The sequence below is a fragment of the Ambystoma mexicanum genome, chromosome 8 (genome assembly GCF_040938575.1).
Source record: "Ambystoma mexicanum isolate Mex_15411 chromosome 8, UKY_AmexF1_1, whole genome shotgun sequence".
In the NCBI taxonomy this organism is placed as follows: domain Eukaryota; kingdom Metazoa; phylum Chordata; class Amphibia; order Caudata; family Ambystomatidae; genus Ambystoma; species Ambystoma mexicanum.
In genome coordinates this window covers 1,334,286,135-1,334,309,522 of record NC_090929.1, presented here as the reverse complement: position 1 = coordinate 1,334,309,522, position 23,388 = coordinate 1,334,286,135, and positions in this window count along the sequence as shown.

Genomic DNA, 23,388 nt, shown 5'->3' with positions numbered 1-23,388 from the left:
TGGAGCCGACAGTCACTCCTCCTCTCTCCACCTCGACCTACGACGGTGCACAGCTCGGCTCCCACCGCGCAGGTTTTACAAAATTCTTGACCCGCTAGTACCCGAGTCCCCCTGCTGCACAATGGGATCTTCAAAATGCAATTTAGTGGTGTAAAACTGAATTTTCTGTATAACAGGATCTTCTCGATGTAGGCTGCCATCTTGTAGCTGCTCAGCAGCACCCCACCCCCCCTTGCCTAAGTTTCAAGCCCCTCTTTAGTTTCACAATGTTCCACTCTCTTTAACACAAATGTTCAACTTGCAAAACACATAAGTTCCATAACAGTTAAACTGGCTTATTTCAGGGTTCCCTTCCACATTTTTCAACTTCCTCTGAGGTCAGATTCTCACCACTTGCCCCTCAGATATTTGTTACCAACTTGTGACAAAGTTCAAACATGTATTTTTCTTTTCTCTTTATGGTGGGGTCTTTGCGGCCTTCCTGGACCACTTTCCTGCCTGGTGGCCACCCCAGTGCTTATTTCTTGTGGTGGGGTCTCTGCAGCCCTCCTGGATCAATACTCCCACCTGAAGGCCACCCCATTGCTTTTCCAACACTCTTTACTTTATGTCAATATTTCTTCATTAGTTTTGGGAATTTTGCTCCCACTTCGTGTCTGTGCACAGCTCCCCTCTTTGCAGACACTTCCTTTCTTTACACATAGGGGGTCATTCCGAGGTTGGAGGTAAGGGAAAAACCATGCCGGTAATGATTTACCGGCATCGTTTACCGCTACGGGCCTTCCGACCTGTCAGACCACTATTTACGGCACCGTAAACTACGATGCCGTAATTATCGGTCTTGGGTCACGTGCGCGCCCCACCATGCCGAAATTAGCGGCATGGCGTAAACCGGAGCAGATTACAAGTAAGGAGCACACGTAAATAACAGCCTCCTTAAGGCCGTAAAGTACCTTACCGGCATGGAGTACATACAGGCATCTCAGAGAAGGAGTAAAGAACCCTGAGCAGTGGTTCCCAGAGCCACAGGTGCACTCAATCAGCACAGGTGGAGGCAATGCAGTCTGGCACAGCACAAAAAGAGCACACCCACACACCACACCCCCTCCCACACCAAGATGATACCAATTGTAGCAGCATCAGTGGAGCTGGAGGCCCTTCTTGCAAGGCAGCAACTACAACAACAACAACCACAGCCCCCACCACAGAGGATACACAGGAGGAGAAGGAGGGTGAGACAGGCCCAGCATGCCCTACCAGTGCAGCCACCATTACCACGCCGGCAGACCCCAATCCCTCGCATCAGAGCCACCCCCCCCTCAACCTCACACCAGAGCAGATCCACACCCTGTACCGGCTTCACTGGGACACCATCACCACCATAGTGGGCCTGATACATGACGACATAATGAGCCTCATAGAAATCTGCACCACCATCCCCCCTCTACTGAAGGTAGTGTCTGTGCTCCACTTCCTTGCCACAGGCACCTACCAGCATACAGTGGGGCACATGCATGGCATTTCACAGCCCATATTTTCCCGGATACTTAACCAAGTACTGGATGCCCTCCTCAAGCACACAAGGGACTACATATCCCTACCCCAGACTCCCCAGGAGATATTGGGCCTCATTACGAGTCAGGCATTAAGGGGTTAACGGCGCCGTAAACGGCGCCGACCCTTAACGCCTGATTCCGAGGTCCCTTTGCGCCATGGTGAGTTTAACGCCTGCTTTTTGCAGGCGTTAAAATCCATGGCGCTAAGGGACCATGGTGCTAATTACGCCACCGTAATTTACGGTGGCGTAATTAGCGCCTACCCCACTCCCATTATGTCCTATGGGGCAAAAATGGGAATGGGGAAGGGTAAATGGGAAATGGGGATTTACCGCCCCACTCACCTTGGAATGGGGCGGTAAATCCGCCATCCACCATGGTGTAAACTTAGTTTACACCATGGTGGTAAGGGTACGACCCAGGCGGTAACTTACCGCCTGGGTCGTAATGAGGCCCATTGTATACAAAAGTTGCCTTCCATGCACTGGCAGGCATGCCAAATTGTATAGGTGCCCTTGACTGCACCCACGTGGAATTGGTGGTCCCGCATGCCATGGAGGTGGCGTATCGCAACCGCAAGCAATACCACTCCATCAACGTCCAGATGGTATGTAATGCCAGTAAAGCCATCACACATTGCTGTGCCCGATACCCCGGATCAACTCATGACTCCTTGGTCCTGCGGAACTCCACGCTACCACGCTATATGGAGCGACATCCTGGACGACGTGCCTGGCTGCTTGGTGAGTTTCCTGAATGGCCCATGGAAGTGCATTGGGGCTGTGAGTAGGGTGGCTGCATACTCCACCTGGGTGGGAAAGGAGGGGGAGATGCATACTCCACCTGGGTGGAAAGGGGGGGATGCATACTCCACCTGGGTGGGAAAGGGGGGGAGATGCATACTCCACCTGGGTGGGAAAGGGGGGGGATGCATACTCCACCTGGGTGGGAAAGGGGGAGGGGATGCATACTACACCTGGGTGGGAATGTTGACGCCAGTGCACGATGTGCACCTCACAGAAAACTGTGCCCCAAGGCAAGTGATACGGCACATGACTACCTAACCAGACAGTGATGATTGAATGCCGAAACCTAACACTACATGACTAACATGTAACCTGGCCAAATACCACAACACATGCACCACTCATCGGCGGACCTCACACACCGTAAGGGTATCCTGCTCCATGCACTGCATATGCACTATATCGCAGCCTCCTGCATCTCACCACACAGGACAGTCATCCCTGGGAGTGCATAGAAGTGAGCCTAACAGGGATACCACAGCGTGTCACTGGTTCCGCACACCCATCAGAGTGCTGCAGGTCACCATGGTACTGATCAGTGCAGAATGACGAGTATGCTACTGACTACAGCCTACACCCCCTGCCACCAAATCTCACAGAACACAACACATCAATGATTTCAGTCTAACACTGCTGCATGCATATACGGTGCACGTGCAACAAGATGTGAGTGCACACCATAACCCATCTTGAAGGAGCTACCCCCTCCATCATTCCATTGCACAGGACACATAGCCGGGCCAGTAATGGGGCCAATGCATCCAGGGACATGTGTGTATGGCCAGAAATCCCCTGCGGCCATGTAAGACTAGTACAGTTCTCCAGCATGAATGTACAAGCACTTACCTTCATTCCCTGCTCATGCAGGTGATGGTGGCTACCCTTTGAAGCCGTGGCTCATGACCCCTGCCCGCAACCCACAGAACAGGCACGAGGAGGACTACAATCGATCCCATACCCATACACAGGTGGTGATAGAGCAGACCTTTGGCCTGTTGAAGGCACAATTTCGTTGCCTAAGCCGGGCGGGTGGGGCACTCATCTACAGCCACGAGAAGGTGTCCAAGATCACCATGGCATGTGTAATGCTGCACAATATATGCATCCGTTGGAACGTGCCACTGCCCCCTGACATGGAACTGTTACCACCAGATGATGATGAGGGGGAGGAGAAGGAAGTGGCAGGACAGCATCACAGTGCCGATGCACAGGAGGGACGTGCCGTGCGGCAATCATTGATCGGAGAATATTTCTGACACACAAGTCAGCTGAGGGTGTGAGGATGACAGGAAATCGGGCACTGGGTGTGGGGATACATGTACACCATGCACTGTGAGACATTAAATGACACATGCACAATGAACAATGTCCACTCTGTTATTTTTTGGATGAACAACCGGTGTATTGAATAAGAAGGTTCAAACGTGAACAACAAAACCTCCACCCCCCTCCCCCTGCACCCCAACTCCACAACAAACCCTCCCCCCTCCCTCCTCCACCCCAACAAACCCTCACCCCCCTCCCCCCACCTCCACAACAGTACTCCAATGAAGTACATTAAGGCCACATGTGGCAGCAATGATGATTATTCCATGCTCCCGGGGGCCAGGGGAGGCATGTCCCGGCACCGCATAGAACGCTGAATGGGTCGCGGTGGACTTGCCGGTGTGTCATGACTGGATGTGGCCGTGTCCGCCTGCTGATTTGAATGTGCAGCCTCAAGGGCATTAGCTATGCGCCCTAGGACGTCACACAACCTGTTAGTGCTGTCAGTGACTGTCTGACGCATTTCCCGGAGTTCATTTTGCCATTCCACACTGGCCTGGCGGTTGTCCTCCATGAACTCAGTGATTAGGTCAGTAAGCTGAGTTGCACGACGTGTGCCAAATGATGGGAATTGATCACTGAAGTGACTTGGCCCTACGTGCTCTGGCATGGACTCAACTGGTGAACTTGGCCCACGATCATCGTACCCCTGTGTGTCTGTAGGAGCACTACGGCCCGGTGTTTCTGGATCCCCAGAGTCACTGCATGATGCTAGGGGGACATTGCTGGGCTCCAGGGTGTGGACTGTGGGATGGAACTCCTCCTCGGACGCCCCACAGATGGATGAAGGGCTGTCCACATTCTCCTCTGGGCCTGTAGCTGCAACCTCCCCAGCAATGCTGGACTCTGCCGACGTTAGGGTGGGCATTGTAGCAGGCGCCGATGCTGGGAGGGATTGGGGTGGTGCAGCCTCCACTGACCTTTCAGGAGCCGGGGTGGGTATTTTTTCTGGTGCTGGAATGCGCCGGACCCTGCCACTGCCCATGGAGGTGGTTGGACGGCTTGTCTGTGGCTCACCGCTGTCATGATCAGTGCCTGTGGGTGTAGAAGAGAGGGCCAACATGAGTGATTGTATGATGTCCTAATAGCATACATGGCTGCATTCACATTTCAGTCATTTGGGTTTTGTGGCCTTTTGGGTGTAGCAACAGCAGTGGTACATGTGCATGAGTATGATATGTACGCAGGTTTCGGAGTGACTCATCCTGGCCTGGTAATGTGCAGTCTGGCTGGCACACTGCCGAACCTGCTGCACAGAGTGCATGATGGGATGTGAAAGTTAGTGCACTATGGTTGATGTGCGTTATGTACTTGCACTTGGCCCTTGATTGCGTGACAGTTGGCTCTGCATTAGTTGGATGGGGGGGAGGCAACATGACAAGGTGCCTGTGCTGGCCCTTGGGGGAGAATACATCATGCAATTGCCATTGGCAGTGTTGACTTTGGACACTCACCTCCTTCGGCAGACAACGTTGCCCCACACTCCATCTCGCCGACGCCCTCAATCGATTCGGTCACGATCAATGTCGCACATGTCTCCTACCATGGCTCAAGTCTCACTGGGGAACTTGGGCCCCCTCCGGTCTGCATTGCCTGACTCCGGTTGGCAGAGAGGAGGCCCTGCACCCGCAAGTCATCCCACCGCTTGCGGCAGTCCTTGGGGGTGCGGGGGTGGTGCCTACTGCGCTCACCCTCTGGGCCATTTGTGCCCAGATGTTTTTTTTACAGATTATTGACTCTCTCCGCATATCGGGGCTGAACACAACGTCAGCGTGCTCTGCCAGGTAGTCCACCATGGCCTGCAGCTCTTCAGGGCTGAATCTCTTCTTGCGGAGCCGGTCCGCAGACTTCTTTGGGCTTTTGGCATTGTTCCTGGAAGTGTGGTCCTTTCCCCGACTTTGGATTGCTCCCAACGGTGCTGCCTGATGAGGATGGCAATAGATTGTGTTTTTAAAGATGGCCGCCGCGCTCCTTCCCGTTCCTGTGCGATGACGAAATTTCCGGTTCCATTGTTTTGCATTGACCGTAATTTATGGGATCCGTAAATTACGGTCACCGTTATTTACAGACGCTGCTGCTTCCAAGGCGGTGTTGTTATGTACGTGTCGCAGCATGCCGGTAGAGGGTTTTGCGGGTCATTTCGCGGCATGCCGCTAGGTACTGTTCCGGCATGGTGAAAAGCGCGTGTCCGCGAGGTCGTAATGGGCCGCAATTAGCGGTCTGACACCAGACCGGTGTCGTTCCTTTCGCCATGCCGGAAAGTACCTGTACTTACCTGCTAGCTCAGAATGAGGGCCATAGTCTTTAGAGAACGTGTAAGCATGCACGCGACCACTCTGCCACTTTGTATCCTTGTAAATACACACACCGGGCTCTCACTGTGCTTCACTCACCGGTTGTGTTTTCTTTCTCAATGTCTTTACCACCTGAAGTCATGGTCTCACCGCCTGCCCCTAAAACACTCCTGGGCTCCTGTTATGACCTATGGGAAAGAGCATTTCAGGTTACCAATTTCACCAACCTCTTCCTTAATGCCAGTAAGACTGGGATCCTACTCATCGGCACACCCACTCCCTCCTTCCCTGCAGCTCTCTACCGGCCTCTCTTGGCCCTCTTCCTGCGCCTACCTGCAAGGCAAAAAACCTTGGGGTCCTATTCGACTCCACACTCTCCTTCTCTCCTCACATATCCAACGTCTCTAAGAAGTCACACTACCAGCTACACCTCCTCAGAGGTATCCTTCCTTTCCTCTCCTTCTCCCAGAAGCTCACTGTCTCTAGAGCCCTGGTTCTCTCGAAGCTGGACTGCTGTAACAGCCTCTATCTAAATCTGCCTGCCTCTACTCTCCGCCCTTTGCAACTCATCCAGAACAGGACTGCGAGACTTGTCCTTGGCCTCAAGCCCAGGGACCGTATCTCTCCAGGACTGAAATCACTACACTGGCTCCCAGTGACTGCAAGGATCAAGTTCAAAATCCTCTGCATTGTCCACAAGACCTTCTGGGGCCTTGGACCAAAATACCTTCAACTCTCTCTTCCTAAATATCTTCCTTCTCGAGCTCTTCGCTCATCCGCCTCCAACTCCCTCAGGGTAAGCCACTTCTCCAAACAACGAGTTGGGGGCAGATCTCTCTCTGCTGCAGGTGCCTCCCTCTGGAACAGCCTTCCTGCCTCCTTGAAACTTGAGGAGAAGCATCTCCGGTTCCGGAAGCACCTCAAAACCTTCCTCTTTGCCTCCGCTTTCTCTCCCCCGCTCCCTGCTAAACTTACTGAAACTGCACTGAATCTGCAACTGGGCCACTCACTGTTCTCGGTCCTTGGCCCAGCCACTCTCCCCTGCACTGCCTCCCTGACAACCCTGCACTGCGGGACTGTGTCTGTATCCCTACAGCCCCCCTTCCCAGCACTTGTCTGCACTTACCTCTCACTTGCCACTAGCTGGCCCTTGTTATTTATCCTGTATGCTATTAACGCTGTACTGCACTTTCCCCTCTCCCTTTCCCCCTTGCACTTTTCCCTTCCCCTCTACCCTTGCACGGTCTGAATGACACCTGGCCTAGTAGGATCGTTGTCTGTCTCCCCTTGTCCCCCCCCTGCCTCTTCGCGCCTTGAAACACTTCTGTATAGGCGCGTTACAAATGCCATATCATATCATAAAAGGGATTAACATGCCACCTGGCTCCATTACATGGACTTTCCTGGCTCCTTCGCCATGCTTTCCTCTCCTGCTTCACCTTGCAGACCTTCAGTGTCCTGTCATTCCGTTCTCCTCCAGCTGGTCCTGGGCAGCCACGGCTCCTCAGCTTCTCTCCCTACTCGCTCTGCTTTACTGGCAAACCCCGGCTTGGGACTGAGAAGGGATCCCCTGCTGGACTCAGCTACACACCCTCCCTTCTGCTCTCCCAACTGCTTCTTCACACACTGCTGAATGCCACACCTTTTATACACCTGAGCCCTGTTAATGGGTTTCAGGTGCGAGTCTTTGGCCTCCCATGCCTGACTCTCATTAGGCCAATTGTTAAGACATGCCTGACACTTAAGACCCCTTTCCCCTAGTCAGTCCTGGAATGGTATTAAACAGAGTACAGGTGTGTATAATTGCTGTCAAATACCTGACTCTGCCTGACCTCAATAAAGGGACAGCCTAGTGTCTTAGACCTCTACATTCATCTTCCTCCGCACAGTACTTTCCCCAGAGGTAATCTTTCTAAATCTCGGTCGCCTCTTCCCCTTCCCAGTACCTAGTGAAAATAGGGAGGAGGGAATGCGACAGAAATGGTAATGTTCCATAAAGGCTGAGGGAGATTAGGGTGATGGATAACTGGGAATGGGGCATCCTCTTTCTACTTCCCAAGGACCCCCTTCTCAGGTGATACTCCCTCGCTTGTCCGCCCCCAGGATCGCAACCCAAGTGCTATGGCCCTTACCTGGCCACGTGAGCAATGGCTCCAAAGGAAGAAAATGTGAGGACACCCTCAGGTTTCTCACACTAGGTAGGGAAGTTCCTCCTTAGAATAAGGTCAGAGAGGTATTTTCCCAACATTATTTTATTTAATAAAATGTCTTATCTTGAGAACATGATAACATTGTGTCTGGCCTTCATTTATGACTCCTCACATAGGGTGTCAGAGTGGGATCGGGTTCAGTTGATATAAACTTGGGAACCCTAAGGTTTGAGAAACTCAGTAACCAAGCTTCTGATCCAACAGTTGCCACTGAATACTCTAGATTGGACTTATGCGGTAGCAGGGGGGGGGGGAAATGATTCAACTGGGGGGACCGAGTTCTAATACCTACAGACTTAGTCCTCATTCCCCCTCCTGGACCCTACATTAGACTTGGCTCTAAGTCAGGTTTAGCCTGGGGGTATGGACCAGACGTATTTTCAGGAGTTACAGACCCTGACTGCAGTGGAGATATAAAGATACTAATGCAAAATAACAGCAAAGAGGCATTTCAAATCAAGGCGGTAAAGAAAATAGCCCAAGGGATTTTGGAGAAGGCTTTGTTCCCCAAACCCCAGGAAGTTAAAACACATAGTAAAACCAAAAAAGGAACCAAGGCTTTGGGGGAGGCAGAAATAGAGCCTAATTTTCACCTGAGGTAGCTCCACCTCCTATGATAAAGGAAGAACCTGAAGTAATCCCCAATTTAGCCTTTACCCAAAGGAATGATCCCTTGCTTGCCGAGCCTTTTCTTCAGATCTTACCCAAAGAGGAGGGAAGGAAGAAAGGTGGACCATTCTTTTCTTGAAGACCGGGCTGTAGTATAGGGGGGATAATGGACCTAATGGTATCCCTAGGTCCCAAGTTGTGGTGCCCAAAAGCCATAAGAAAATAGTGCCCACATCTAGGGACAGCCAAAACCCATGCACAGATCCTGAACCGATTCTACTGGTCCTGGATATACGCAGATGTGAAGAACTTTGTGGTCGCTTGTTCCTTATGTCAGAAAACCAGTATCCAAATGCCCCCTCCAGCTGCCTTGCAGCTCCTACCCATCATAGACATACCCTTTTCACGCATAGGTACGGATGAAGTTGGACCCCTAGAACCATCCAAGTTGGGAAACCGATACATACTGGTGAAATTAGACTATGCAACTCATTACCCTAAAGTCTTTCCTTTATGGAACAAAACGACAGATTCTCAAACCTTTAATTCATTTTTTGTTTTTATTGGGTTTCCAAAGGAGTTCGTAACAGACCAAGGATCGACCTTCATGAGTAAACTCATGTCATAAGTAAAGGAAATTCTTCAGATTAAAACTTTGCGTACTTCTATACATCATCCTCAGACTGATGGTTTAGCCGAACGATTCAACAAGACTTTAAGGCATATCTTAAAGAGACTGGTTGAAGTTGATGGAAAGAATTGGGATGTTATGACACCATAGGCCCTTTTTGCCATTAGGAAAACAACACAATCCTCAACGGGATTTTCCCCTTTTGAACTTTTATATGGGAGAGAACCACAAGATGTCTTAGAGTGTTGTGTGAAACGTCAGAGGAATGCGAGAAAACTACTTTACCACTGTCCCAAACTGTCCTGAGACTAAAAGACCAAATGGCGGCAGTTAGTGCAAACTAACATGATTAAGACCCTGGAACATCAGACTGGCTATCATGATAGAAAAGCTGTATTAAGATCCTTTTCTATTGGACAAAAAGTTCTAGTATCCTTCCCTAGTATGATAACAGAATGCTCTCTAGGTGGCACGGTCCCTATGAGATAATAGATCAGACAGTGCCTTATGATTACTGAGGCTCGCAACCAGACAGAAAAATTACGACTAACATTTATCACGTAACTCTTCTCACGGAATTGAAAGAAAATCCCATTGAAGCCACTACTGTGGTACTAACCAGCTTGTTATCTGATTCAACCAGCATGCATACTCTGATTCCCTCCGACTTAGCTCAGAATCAAAAGGAGGACCTAATTGGCCTCTTAGAACAGTTCCCTGATGTTTTCATAGCGGAACATGGGAGAGTAAAAGGGCTGTATCATTACATCCATACCCCCCAAGAAAAGTGGTACATCTGAAGCCATATCTGATACCTGAGTCTAGAAAAAGGATAATTGAAGAGGAATTCAAAAATATGTTAAGGGCTGATATTATCGAGCCCTCTAAAAGCCCCTGGTCATTCCTGATCGTGTTAGTCGCCAAGCCAGATCAATCGTGTATTTTGAGCATTGATCACAGACTCCCCCTCCTCCTGTCCCTTGTAGCTTAAGACCAAAAACTAGCTCATATATGCAGATGTTTGCATTCACACACATAGAAAAGTGATTTATGTTTTTTATTTAAAAAAACACTCTCCACACAGGACGGGTCTATGTGATTAATAAATAAGTCTGTTTTGTATGAAAAAGACATCTGGTCTTGAGACTTTTTAATGTGCGTGAATGCAAACATCTGCATATATGAGCTAGTTTTTGGTTTTAAGCTACAAGGGACAGGAGGAGGGGGTAGTCTGTGATTCTTGTTTAATGTATCATCACTACCCTGTTATGTCACAGACACCCCAATAACAAAAAACGAAGGGTTGACCTATTGTATATATGTTCAGCATTGATGTCAGGAAGGTAAATGCGGTCTCCAAATTTGATAACTACCACATGCCCAGAATTGATGATCTTTTTAATTGATTGGGGTCTGCTGTTTTTCTCTAGACGATTTATCTGACGAAGGGGTGCCGGCAAGTACCTGTTATTCAAGCAGATAGGAAAAAAACGACTTACTCTATACCTATTGGGGTTTTCCGTAGGAAACGGGCTGATTCAGCCCCAGATGAAAAAAGTCTGAGCGGGTCAAGAAACCCCAAAACTTAGAAAGATCTGAAAGCCTTTTTGGGTTTAGTAGAATATTATGGACGTTTTAGCCCTAATTTCTCATCTATTACGTAATATCTTACTGATAAACTCAAAAATGCTGAGCCCTAGAAAGTTAAATGGCATAACAAAGATCAATTGTGTTTTGACAAACTCAAACACATTTTCTGTAGCAAGCCTGTGTGGAAGGTGGCAGAGATCAACCGGGAATTCATCCTACAAACAGATGCTTTGCATATTGGCATAGGTGCAGTTCTTTCACAAGAGCATGACAGTATAAAACATCCCATCCTCTATATAAGTAGAAAATTATTCCCAAGGAAGAAAAATTATGCGACTCTTGAACTGGAAGCCTTGGCAATTAAGTGGGCCATAGCCTACCTCAAACACTATCTTGCACTTAGGAAATTCAAACTCGTCACAGACCATGCGTGTCAGCTTGCGACCTGGTTCACTGTATATTCGTTCTTTTCCTCAAGGAAATAAATATCAGAGCGTGAAACAACGCTATCCCCCTGTCCGAATCCTTAAACACAGTGGATACCGGTTGCCATGGTGACTTTGGCGTCAATTACGTCCTCCGCACTATAGGCTACATTAAAGGCGTGAATTCCATGGTTACCTATTTAAACACTTCCGGGTTGTCCGGTCCTCGCATCTGATTTTGTAATCAGCCACGATTACGTCTTGTTTGCATCTTGTATCCTGAGTGATTTTGTCTTGCCCCTGTTCCCTTTTCCACTACCTTGCTACTCCTTGTGACCCGGACCGCTTACTCACCATCCTTTGCCTGCTGAATTGGATTAGTTATGTCCTCTTGTGTACCGAACCCAGACTGCTTACTCACCATCCTTTGCCTGCTGAATTGGATTAGTTCTGTCCTCTCGTGTACCGAACCCGGACCGTTTACTCACCATCCTTTGCCTGCTGAATTGGAACACTTGGCCTTTTCGTGCACTAACCGGAACGTGGTAGCTTGTCTCATCTCCTCAAGGAATACCTCCCAACCATTCGAATTGCCTCATTATTTGTCCTGAGAATTTACCAACTACACCCTAGTGTACTCGGAAGCGCTGAACTTGAGACTGCCACTCTGCGCTTAGTCGTTAGGCGTCCTCGTGCCGGTGGGATAGGGTTGGGACTAGAGACTGCCTCATTCCGATTAGGCGTCCTCGTGCCGTTTGTTCAGGTTATGGTACACTGGGTGTTCACTTGGTAATACGCCATCACCAGGACAAGTGGTAAGTCTCTCGCTTCCTTGCATCCTACTGTTCTTGGAATCTTTTTCTAAAGCCTCATTTAATTTCTCCTGTTTTCTTAGCCCACATCTTGACCCAGTATTGCCTATACCTTTGACCAGAGCATCTAGGAATTCTTGTCTCATCTGGTTAGTTCTTGTTGACTATTTCTTCTTACCTAGTATATCATTGTTTGACTTCATATCCGAGTTGTTCATGTTTGCCTGCAGAGCCTGGTCGTTCGTGTGGTGTTCCTTATCTTTCAACTAATTGATCCCTCTGCATTTACCTTGTGTGTTCAGAGGTATTTCACAAGAATGTCCTGACACAGGAAGCCTACACCCAGTAGCTTTTCACTCTAGGAAATTAACTTTGTATGAAGCTAATTACACCATTACTGAAAAGGAATTATTCGCAGTTCGCGATACCTTTTTAGCCTGGTGGCATCATCTTTTGGGTACATCGGCACCGGTATAGGTATTCACCGATCACCGTAACCTCCTTGCCCTGCAATCGGTGAAATGCACCACCGCTCGACACGCTAGATGGCATGAGTTATTCTCTATGTACCATTTTGAAGTCACCTACGGAACTGGTTCCAACCGTTCCAAGGCTGATGTACTGTCACGTATACGTGGTGTTCCAATAAGGCACCATGATGGTGAACCCCTTCTGTCCCCCCCAACATTTAGTTTGTGCTTGTGTGGTACAAACTCCTCGACGCACTTCTCTCTTGAACTGGGTGAGTAAAAATCTCCAGCTCTGATTCAGGAACTAGGATTGACCGATCTTAATGGTCTACCTTATCATGTGGGCTTATCTCCCTGACCATGAAACCCGGAGAATCGCACTCCAGTGGTGCCACGATTCCAGGTTTGCTGCGCATCCAGGGATAAGGAAAACACTTGACCTACTCCAACACTGGTGTTGGTGGTCGTCCATGAAGGAAGATGTCCTAGAGTACATTAAATCCTGCACTGTTTGTGCCCAGTGCAAAAACATACTCTCCAAGCCCATAGGTATATTGCGCCCTTTGCTTGTTCCTGATCATCCTTGGGAGATGTTATACATGGACTTTATAGTTGAGCTACCAAACGATCACGGTTATGACTCTCTGGGTGGTGATCGATTCCTTTTCCAAGATGGCCTTGTTTATTCCTTGCAAAGGTCTTCCCAGTGCATCTGTGTTAGCGGATATGTTTCTACGGCAGGTGTATTGTTTTTTTGGTTTACCACGTCATTATATCTGACCGCGGAACCCAGTTCACCTCAACATTTTGGAAAGCTCTTACTAACTCCCTAGGTATTGAGGATCATTTTTCTACTGCTTATCATCCACAGACAGATGGTCAGACAGAATGTCTAAACGCCGCACTTGAGCAATACCTATGGTTTCTAATACTACAGCATCAAGATACCTGGTTGTCCGTTATAGTTATGGCAGAGTTCGCGTATAATAATTATTTGCATACCTCTACCGGTACTTCACCTTTCTTTGCTATGTATGGCCGAAACCCCCGTGCACTTCCCTTGGTGCCCACAGCTTCACCTAATAGCTCGGCTGCCGTGGCCTGTGTTCGTGATCTGACTAAAATCCGGAATTCGATTTCTGCACATCTGCATGCAGCTAAAATCCATCAAAAGAAACATGGTGATCTACACAGGTCACCGGCTCCCTGTTATAAGGTGGGATTGAAATTATGGTTGGCTACTCGGAATCTACGTTTCCCCGGCCGTCAATCTCTTTTAACTTGGTATGTAGGTCCCTATCCGATCACTGCTCTTGTGAATCGAGTCACTGTGCGTCTGGACTTGCCTGCCTCTTGGCGTATTCATCCTGTCTTCCATGTTTCACTATTAAAACCATTCCATCCCAACACTCGATTACCTGATCGTCCACCTTCTCTTTTGGTTCAAGGTTCAGAGGAATACAAAGTCCGTCGCATCCTAGACACTAAAGTGTCTCGTGGAGTGTGTCTCTACTTGGTGGACTGGAAGGGTAATGGTCCGGAAGACAGGACCTGGGAACCTGTTCAGAACATCCATGCCCCCTTGATGGTCTCTCGGTTTTGGTCCGCCCAGAGGAGGGCATCTTTGAGGAGGGGAACTGTCAGGTTCTGACCTAGTTCACTGTCTATTCGTTCTTTTCCTCAAGGAAATAAATATCAGAGCGTGAAACAACGCTTTCGCCCTGTCCGAATCCTTAAAAACAGTGGATACGGGTTGCCATGGTGACTTTGGCGTCCATTACGTCCTCCGCACTATAGGCTACTTTACAGGCGTGAATTCCATGGTTACCTATTTAAACACTTGCGGGTTGTCCGGTCCTCACTTCTGATTTTGTAATCAGCCGCGACTACGTCTTGTTTGCATCTTGTATCCTGAGTGCTTTTGTCTTGCCCCTGTTCCCTTTTCCACTACCTCGCTACTCCTTGTGACCCGGACCGCTTACTCACCATCCTTTGCCTGCTGAATTGGATTTGTTCTGGCCTCTCGTGTACCGAACCTGGACCGCTTACTCACCATCCTTTGCCTGCTGAATTGGATTTGTTCCATCCTCTCGTGTACCGAACACGGACCGCTTACTCACCATCCTTTGCCTGCTGAATTGGATTAGTTCTGTCCTCTCGTGTATCAAACCCAGACCGCTTACTCACCATCCTTTGCCTGCTGAATTGGAACACTTGGTCTTTTCGTGCACTAACCAGAACCTGGTATCTTGTCTCATCTCCTCAAGGAATACCTCCCAACCATTCGGATTGCCTCATTATTTGTCCTGAGAACTTACCAACTACACCCTAGTGTACTCAGAAGCGCTGAACTTGAGACTGCCACTCTGCGCTTAGTCGTTAGGCGTCCTCGTGCCGGTGGGATAGGGTTGGGACTAGAGACTGCCTCATTCCGATTAGGCGTCCTCGTGCCCTTGGTTCAGGTTATAGTACACTGGGGGCCTCATTACGACCCTGGCGTTAAGGATTTCACGGCGCCGTAAAAAGGTGTCGGCGCCGTTAAACCCTTAACGCCTGATTACGAGGTCCCTTTGCGGGACCCGACCTTAACGGCTGGTTTTACCAGCCGTTAAAGTAGGGTGCTGCAAAGGGACCTCGGTGCTAATTACGGTACCGCAATTTGCGGTACCGTACTTAGCGCCTTCCCCAGTCCCATTGAGCCCTATGGGGCGAGCATGGGGAAGGGCCATGGTGAAATGGGGAAATACCGCCCCGCCAACCTTGGAATGGGGCGGTATTTCCCCCATTCCACCATGGCGGACTCGTTACAACACCGGCAGCAACCATGGTGCTAATAGCGCCATGGTTTAGCGCCAGGGTTGTAATGAGGGCCTGGGTGTTCACTTGGTAATACGCCATCACCAGGACAAGTGGTAAGTCTCTCGCTTCCTTGCATCCTACTGTTCTTGGAATCTTTTTCTAAAGCCTCATTTCATTTCTCCTGTTTTCTTACCCCGCATCTTGATCCAGTCTTGCCTATACCCTTGACCAGAGCATCTAGGAATTCTTGTCTCATCTGGTTAGTTCTTGTTGACTATTTCTTCTTACCTAGTATATCATTGTTTGATTTCATATCCGAGTTGTTCATCTTGTTTCCCTGCAGAGCCTGGTCGTTCGTGTGGTGTTCCTTATCTTTCAACTAATTGATACCTCTGCATTTACCTTGTGTGTTCAGAGGGTTAGATTTGTAGAAATAATTCTCCAGCTACACTATGGGTCCAAGCTTGGTTCCATCATTACGGATTCTGAGAGTTTTGACAATGCGTCATTAACATGGATGAGCCTCCGCAAAGACACTGATGCAAGAGTCATGCGCTGGTTCTTAGATTTACATCCCTATTGTTTTAAAGTGGAGCACAGGAAAGGAAAGGAACAGGGTAATGTGGACTTCCTTTCCCAATAGGTGCTGAGAGAACCAGCTACATTAGGGGAAGGGTATTGTGAGGGGCCAGAAATGAGAGCCGGACACAAAGTTGTGGTATTCTCAAAGTCAGACTATTTACTAAACAGAAGTGGGTTGGAAGAACGCCTCTCTAGCCCCTTCTGAAGTGGAACTTCCTTACCTAGAAAACTAAAACTAAAGAACAGTCTGTGTCAAGTAGTCAGGAACTGTAAAAGCCATCCTTGTGTCCAAAACGCCATAAGCTGACCCTCACACTAGAAACAAAAGAAGGGGTGTAAGGAAATGTCTTTGACTTGATGTTAGTAAAAAGTGTTCACAACCAAAATATAAGGATGATTCCAACAAAAGTATTCTCCAAGGAAAGACCCTTGGATCTAGAGGGTGGTTCCCTTCCCCTGGATTTTTAGGTAGGATGGCAAAGTGTCTCTAACAGTTCTATTGTGTCAAAAAGTGTCTCTTTAGACAACAGTTCCTTTGTGTCTTTGTACTGGATTCACAAAGTTCTTTTTCAAACAAGAAATTCCACAACAGTCTTTCTTTAGTTCTTGTAACCTTTACATATTGCTTGGTATACGCCCCTACCAGAAAGCCTTCTATGGGTTTTTCAGATCCCCTGGTCTACTCCCCTGCCTGGTATCTTCTCACAATGTTAAGAGTCTTTATACAATTTCAAGTGCCTGGTGTATCGGCCTTCCAGGACTACTTTCATGGGCTTCTTAGATCCTCTGGTCTACTCCCCTGCCAGGTATCTTGCTAAAATGTCAGAATCTTTATACAACTTTGGCGGATTGCCTGGTATACTTCCCTGACAGGAATCCTTCTATGGGGGTTTCAGGTCCCCTAGTATACTCCTCTGCCAGGTATCTTCCCCCCAAGGTCAGCTACCTGGCATACTGTCCTGCCAGGACTTCTTATTTGTTTCACTGTTCTTTTCACTATACCACAGTAGCAAAATCCTTGTAGGTGTTCGGTATATTTGCCTGTGGCACACTTGCTTCAGCTTTCCCCCACATTGGCATCTCATGAATCTGTACTTGCTTGGGGTTTGTTGCTGCTCTTTGTCGTGTCTGTATTCAAATATTCTTCTTATTGGGTATTGAATTGGTATTGGGTTTTGTCTGCATTCAAGCAACTTTTGAGTATTGTCCATATTAGCAATCTCATACCATTTAGTCACTCAGTTGCATGCGTGCCGGTAAGCCACAGGGTTCCCAGTGACTTCGGACAGACTCACTGGTCGTTCACAGCATCTCCTCCAACTCTTGGCATGCCTCTGCAATGAAGTGTCCTCACTGGGTCGGCTTCTTATATGGTGCAGACATTTCCCCAGCGTTTCCTGCAGCTCTGCGATCACTCACCAGCTTTCTTCCATGGCTTGAACCGGAGAACGCTGCTTCTTACCACAACCGTACCTCCAGGAGCTCCGCTGCCGCTTCCAATGCTTCCACGGTCCTTCAGGTGTGCCCTTTGCGCCTCTCCTTCCTTCTGTCTAAGGTTTTCTGACTTTTACTATAGGGGGAATCGTTAGGTGACAACAATCCATTAAGAACTGGGGTATCATAGGGTCTTCCTCAGGGGAAAATGGGGAATAACGCGTCTTATCTGATGGAGTCATCACCTCCCCCGGTAGTTGTCTCCTCCCATGTGTTCCTCCCTCATGTAGCCACCCACAGGGTCAGGATCAGGTAGCGGCTGCCGTCCCCTCGTCACATGGGAGGAGGCCACCGCTGGGGAATTCGTGATGAATGGAGTCATCAGAGATTCCCTGGCGGTGACCTCCTCCCATGTGGCCAGGGGATGGCAGCCGTTACCTGATCCTGACCCTGTGGGTGGCTACATGAGGCAGGATCACATGGGAGGAGACAACTACCGGAAAGACGATTTTACTTCATTGGACAAGACACGGTATTCCCCCCCTTTCCCATGAGGAAGACCGTCTAATACCCACGTTCTTAATGGTCTATTATCATTCTGGTCAGGTCCAAACCTTTGACCCAAACACCCACCACTCACACCGAACATCTTTTGTTTCGGATGTGCCTCTATTTGAAATCTCTGAGAAAAAACATCTAAGAGTCCAATAACATTCATGGACTCCTACTCCCTTAACCACCAAGGTACTGAGACGAGTAGGAGGAGGACATTTGTGAAAAGTGACAGGAGCTCAAAGTGCAACATGCAGGCTAGTTGTTTTTCCAAGTCTTCAGTGCGTGGCACATTTATAGATAGCAACCGCACTATTGGATCAAGCAGTGCAGAAGAAGAGGTTGAAGCCCATGCTGAGGCTCACGAATGTGAGTCACACATGTCAGCGAAGGCCGTCGGGACAGGAGGAAAAATGCTGCATATGTGCAAGAAGGGCCGTGGAGATGCTGCCAGCCGCACAGGAGCTCCTGGATGTTGGGCCGCTCGAAGAAAGAGCGGTCTCCAGTCTGGGTCGAAAAGTAAAGTCAGCATGATCGCGGAGCCGCGCAGGACTCTGGAAGAATGTCTGCACACTCCAAACTGGAAAACAGGTGAAGGAAACACACTGCCGAGGCACAAGCAGAATCAGAGATGCTTGAAGGAACCAGTGAGTCTCCCCAAAGCAGCTGGGGACCCTGGGGTGTTCTGACAAGCATGCCAACAAATGTTTAAATGGTGTGAATTTGCAAATGCAGAAAATCTCCAAACTTTGTTTGAATGCTGTCAAGGCAAGGTACAAAGGCAAACCCCAATCAAGTACAGATACATGAGATACCCGTGTGGGGAGAGACGTTTAAGCAAATGTTACAATAGACAAATATACCAAGCACCAGTATATGCTATTGTCGTATAGCCAAAGAACTGTGATACGCATAAGAAGTCCTGGCATGCCAGTACACGAGCCAGCTGAAATTGTATAAATATTCCTGGCAGGGAGTATATCAGGCGATCTGCAAAGTTACAAGAAATTATGTAGAAAAACTGTCACAGAACATATTGCTTAAACAAGAACTTTGTGAGTCCAGTAAAGGCATAAAGGAACTGTTAGCTAAAGAGGCATCTTTGCCATCCTATTATGTGACATGCAACAGCAAAGCCAACAGTTCTGGCTTTTGTGTATGATATATGATATGGCATTTATAACGCGCCTATACACAAGTGTTTCAAGGCGCGACGAGGCACGGGGGGGAACAAAGGGAGGACAGACAACGATCCTACTAGGCCAGGTGTCATTCAAATCGCGCAAGTGCATGGGAAGGGGCGAAAGGAGAGGGGAAAGTGCAGTACATGGGAAGTGGAATAAATAAGATAAATAAAACACATAAAGCAGGCAAGTGCAGACAAAGTACTGGAAAGGGGACTGAAGGGATACAGAAAACGGTCCCCAAGTGCAGAGGTTGCCAGGGAGGCAATGCAGGTGGCCAGTTGACAGGGCCTGGGCCAGAGATCAGAAAGGGTGGCCAGGTAACCAGTGCAATTGCAGTCAGGAATTCAGCAAGGGAGGGGAGGAGAGAAAGCAGAAGCAAAGAGGAAGGTTTTGATGTGTTTCCAGAACCGCAGGTGGTTCTCCTCGAGTTTCAGGGAGGCAGGAAGGCTGTTCCATAGAGAGGCCCCTGCCGAAGAGAGTGATCGGCCACCAACTCGTTCATTGGAGAAGCGACTGACCCTGAGGGTGTTGGAGGCAGATGAGCGAAGAGCTCGAGAAGGAAGATATTTAGGAAGAGAGAGTTGAAGGTATTGCGGCCCCAGACCCCAGAAGGCCTTGTGTACAATGCAGAGGGTTTTGAATTTAATCCTCGCAGCCACTGGGAGCCAGTGCAGAGATTTCAGTCCTGGAGAGATATGATCCCTGGGCTTGAGGCCAAGGACAAGTCTCGCACTCCTGTTCTGGATAAGTTGCAGAGGGCGGAGAGTGGAGGGAGGAAGATTTAGATAGAGGCTGTTACAGTAGTCCAGCTTGGAGAGGACCAGGGGTCTGGAGACAGTGAACTTCTGGGGGAAGGATAGGAAAGGAAGAATACCTCTAAGGAGGTGCAGCTGGTAGTGTGAGCTCTTAGAGATGACAGAGATGTGAGGGGAGAAGGAGAGTGCAGAGTCGAAGATGACCCCGAGGTTTTTTGCCTTGCAGGTGGGAGAGGGAGGAGGGCCAAGAGAGGCCGACCAGAGAGCTGCAGGGAAGGAGGGAGTGGGTGTGCCGATAAGTAGAATCTCAGTCTTACTGGCATTAAGGCAGAGGTGGTTGGCGGCACACCAATCCTGGATGGCAGACAGACAGTCAGAGATGAGGGAAGGAGAGGAGGAGGAGGCTGAGGTTAGCCTGAAAATGAGCTGGGTATCATCCTCATAGCACTGAAAGTTGGGACAGAGAGCGGTGATGTGGTGGGCAAGGAGTGCCAGGTTTTGGTTGAACAGCCAGGGAGAGAGGTTAGATCGCTGGGGACACCACAGGTAGAGAAAAAGATGTCGAAGAGGAAGGACCCAAGTTGGACCTGGGAGGGTCGGTCGGAGAAGAAAGAAGTCAGCCACGCAAGAGCCTGACCAGTGACCAGTGATACCCCAGGTTGTCACGGAGACAGTTGAGCAGGATGGCATGGTTGACAGTGTCAAAGGCAGAAGAGAGATCAAGCAGGATAAGAACGCAAGGGGTGTTAGAGTCGAGGTTGGAGAGCAGGTCTTCACGGATTTTCAGGAGAGCAGTTTCCGTGCTTCTGGCAGCTCTGAAGCCAGACTGATGGTCATGAAGACAACCGACAGATTCAGTGTGGAGATTGAGTTGGGAGATGGCCAGTTTCTCCAGGAGCTTGCCCAGGAAGGGAGCTATGGAGATTGGGCGATAGTTAGCCGGGCAGGAGGGGTCGGCAGAGGGTTTCTTAAGAAGAGGGTGCACAAGGGAGTGCTTCAGGGGGGAAGGGAAGACTCCAGTGGCGAAGGCGTGATTGCAGAAATCCGCCAAGGCATTAGCCAGGGAGTCGATGTGATCCTTGATAGTTTTGGAGGAACAGGGGTGAACCTGTTTCAACGAGACTTTCATAGATCGGACTTGTCTAGAAACCTTGTCTGGAGAGAAAAGGGGAAAGGTAGAGAAGGAGGGATGAGGGGGGGCAGCAGAAGGGCCAGAGGAAGGGCAGGGAATAGCAGGAGGGGGGGTGAGAGGAGGAGAGTGAGGACAGGATGTCCTGAGCTTTAGAAATGAAGTAAGAGGCCAATGCCGTGCAGAGGGCCTGGGATGGGACAGGAGAGGTAGAGACTGCGGCAGGATTGGCCAGTTCCTTGCAGATTTTAAAGAGTTCAGCCGAGTTGTTAGATGCCGCAGAGACGTGGGCTTGGATATGAGCTCTCTTCTTGGTGAGGACGGAGAGCCGGTATTGCCTTTGCAGCAGGCGGCAGGCCAGTTTGTCAGAGGATGAACTTGAAGCACGCCATTTCCTCTCGGCAACCCTGCACTTGCGTTTTAGGCTGACGAGGTCTGAGTCATACCAGGAGTTGCACTTGGCTTTGGGCTTCACGCGGATTCTCATGACAGGGGCAAGGATGTCATGAGTATCATACATAGCAGAGTGGAGAGTGGAGAGGGCTGTGTCAGGGTGAGAGTCAGCCAGGGGGGGGAGGAGGAGGTGAGAAGGTGGCAGCGAAAGCCTCAACCAACACGCGCTTCATGGGTCGGGTGACCGAGAAGGTGGGTGGCAGCGACGGAGGTGGCTTGGCCTGCAGGGTAGGGAGGGTGAGGTGGGAGGATAGGAGAAAGTGGTCACTACAGGAGAGAGGGATAGAGAGGGGAAGGTCTGAAGAGATCAGAACATCGAGAGTGTGCCCGGCAGAGTGAGTCGGGCCAGCCAGAGGGGAGAATAGTGAGTGAGAGAGAGTCGCAGAGGTCGTGGAAAAGTTCACAGGGGGGACAGGAGGCATCCAAGTGGATGTTGAAGTCTCCGAGAAGGAGGAGTTGAGTGGTTGAGGCCAGGAGTGAGGAGGAGAGGTCCGCCCACTCAGAGAGGAAGGAAGAAACCTGACCAGGTGGCCGATAGATAGTAGCCACAGTAAGGGAATAGCTAGGCGAGAGAGAGAGCCTGCAGACGAGGCATTCAAAAGAAGAGTAGGCCTGCGTAGGAATGATAGAGGCAGGAATCCACTCAGGGCATTTTCCAGGCGCTGCCATAATAGTGCTACCTGGACATAAAATGGCAACAGGTTGAAAATGGTGTGACTAACTTGGGCACATTCCTAGCAGTTCTTGCCAAATCCCTATCTAATACCTATTGTAATGGTGTCCAAGAAAGAAGCTTACACAAAGGTGGCATGATGGTTGCTATAAACCTTTGTAGTAAAAAGAAACCCTCACTATCCCAATTATCTAAGAGGGGTTTCCCTGCCTCAAACTAATACTAAATGATCTGTCAGAATGTCCATCAAAATCAAACTCCACCGTCCTGTGTCACAACCTACTTCTATCCCTAAAGAATAATCCTACAGAAAGTTCTTTCTCCAGGAGACTGACCCCCCTTCTCTGGGCATGTGGGTTGTGTTCCAAAAATGGTCTCTTGTAGAAAAATGCCGATGAATGACTCCCTTGCCCTGGATTGTGGTTCCAACAAAACCTTTGTACAACTCAGCTTCTGGGACAAGGAGAATGACTCTCTTCTCCTGGTATTGGTCCGCACACTCAAATGTAGTTCACAACAAAGCCAGAATGACCCCCTTTGCCTGGCATCTCTTGACTATAATCAAAGGTATTCAGTTCCTTCACTACAACTGAAGAGTAATCCAACAGAAAGTTCCTTCTCCAGCAGAATAACTCTCTTCTCCGGGCATTTGGGTGGTGTTCCAAAAATGGCCTCCTGTAAAAGGATGCCAGAGGGAATGACTGCCTTGCCCTGGCTTTTGGTTCCAACAAAACCTTTGTCCAGCTCAGCTTCCGGGACCAGGAGAAGGACTCCCTTCTCCAGGTATTGGTCCGCACACTCAAATGTAGTTCACTAAAAAGCAAGGGTGAATGACTCACTTCCCCTGGCGTCTCTTGAGTATATTCAAAGGCTTCAGTTCCTTCACCAGGAGAATGACTCCCTTCTCCTTATGTGTGAGAGTTAATTTCCGTATCTTTCAACTTGATGTTTATTTTGCTACTATTTTAGTGTCTGCTTTACTGGCATTGGGGTCCCAGACCCTTCTCTGGTTTTAAGTGGACTTATTCCAGCCACTGCAACAAGGATGCTTTCCTCGGATGCTGAATTGATTTATGTTAGGGTTCAATAACTTTC